Raw genomic sequence first — 2,342 nt, 5'->3', positions numbered from 1 at the left:
TTCAGTTGCATGTGCGAGGTGAGAATTACTGAAAGAACACTATCATAATGCTGCACTCTTAAGTTGTGTCCTATATCGGTACGTAGTTGAAAAAATAGATGATATGATCTGGCAGATTTAGAAGGAGTGTAATGTACTGATAAGTTTTGGGCACTTCAAAGCTAATACCAATGTATCTTGTTGTTTATTAAGTTACAGAAAATTATTTCATCCAAGTTATTCGATTCGTCTCACTGTATTCAGTATTTATGATACTTTAATGGCTGTATTTCTCTCTCAACATTCCAGACACCATTTCGAAATGCAACGCTCAGCACGAGGCACAAACTCAAAAGAGTCAAGTCAGCACGTGAGAACGATATGCTTTGGGCTTCAAATGGGACTTTCAACGCTCATTTCAGCCTGAGACATCAGTCAGGACGTCAGTCAAGGTTTTGGACATCAATTCAAGCCTGAGACATCCATCTAGGCGTCAGTTCTAGCCTGAAACATTCAGCTAAACAGCCCTCAGCCGGTAGACGGAGATGCTAAGCCTGAAATATCGCATTAATCAGGCCAGGGATGTTTACCTGAGCCTGACACATCATCCTGATATCACACCCCTTGAAGTCTGAAGTCTGGAAAGGTGCTTCTCTCTCGCCTGAAGAAGCTGTATTCATGCTGGGTCCTCACACTTCACTCCAAAGTTATCCTCAGGGAAGCTGGTTATCACACTCACTCTGGAACGCCATTTTTGAGCCCGAGATGTCACACTCACGAGGTCGTAGTCACACTGAGACAGGTCGTGTCAGATTGTCAAATCAAATTCATTCACTCAAGCATCAGAAAAAAAAACACTGCACGCTAAATAGGTTTCATCAATGTATAGCGTGTTTTGTCATTCATAAAGTCTATTTTGATATGTGTGTTATATGTGTGCATATATGATTATATATATATATATATATATATATATATATATATATATATATATATATATATATGTGTGTGTGTGTGTGTGTGTGTGTGTGTGTGTGTGTGTGTGTGTGTGTGTGTGTGTGAGTGTGTGTGTGTATGTGTTTGTGTGCAAGTGCGTGCGTGGTGTTTGCATCAATTAACTCTTAACCAGCTTACATCTTTTCCCTTTTTAAGGAGCGTCCTTATTCTAAATACCACACCTTGCTTGCTGCCATGTGTGTTTTCATTTAATTTCCTCGTAAAAGATAAGTCTGTTGCTATTAAGTTCACCTGCTTATTTTTTTCAAAAGTATATGTAACGAATTGATTGATATACATGTTCATCATATTCTTCATGGAATGAATAATTCCTCACAATCCGATTTGTTTAAGATATATTGATAAAGGAATGGTAGACAAGTTAATGTAAAAGATGGTGATAGTTATGATTATAATGATATAACTAACAAAGTGATTCTAGATGTATATATATGTATATATATATATATGTATACACACATATCTGTATATATTATATATATATATACATATATACATACATACATACATGCATGCATATGCATGTATGTATTTGCATACGTATATATTAATCAGCATGTAATCATTTGTTTTTTTTTATATGAAGAAGCTATATTTGTGACAATCAATTCATTGTTATGAACAGACACTGATGAGACAACAGTTTCGAAATCCGGAGGCATTGTGAGCAGAGTTGGTTTTCTGCCATCGTGAAATAATGATTTCCTAAACGGGAATTATCATTATATATATTTTTTTCCTTAATGCTTTTATATCATAGAGCCGTTTATGACAAATTGTCATATTTGCAAGTGATTTTGCCTCTACATCACGTTGCATGCTCTACTGCAGTCGCTGTTAATGAATTTTCTGTTATACTGCTATATATTGGTAATTACATTGCCAATATCTGTTATGATCATCAATACAAGGTAAATATCCTAATTGCAATGTCACATTGCAATTAGGATATTTAAGCCCATTATTTGAAAATAGTATATGAAATGAATTCATTCATATACAAGCCCATTCTTCCTCATGGAATTAATTATTTCTCGTAATAATATTTGTTTAAAATAATTATCATGTGTATATATATATATATATATATATATATATATATATATATATATATATATATATATATATATACATACATATATATACATATACATATATATATATATATATATATATATATATATATATATATATATATATATATATATATATATATATATATGTATGTATATATATATATATATATATATGTATATATATATGTATATATATACATATTCGTGTAAAAACTAGTTTTATTCTTTGCATAAAGGTGCTGTATTCGTAAAAGTTTATATATACATATT

The sequence above is a fragment of the Penaeus japonicus genome, unplaced genomic scaffold (assembly GCF_977035675.1).
Source record: "Penaeus japonicus unplaced genomic scaffold, GWHDUDI00000001_assembly GWHDUDI00000025, whole genome shotgun sequence".
In the NCBI taxonomy this organism is placed as follows: Eukaryota; Metazoa; Arthropoda; class Malacostraca; order Decapoda; family Penaeidae; genus Penaeus; species Penaeus japonicus.
This window is presented reverse-complemented; position numbering follows the sequence as displayed.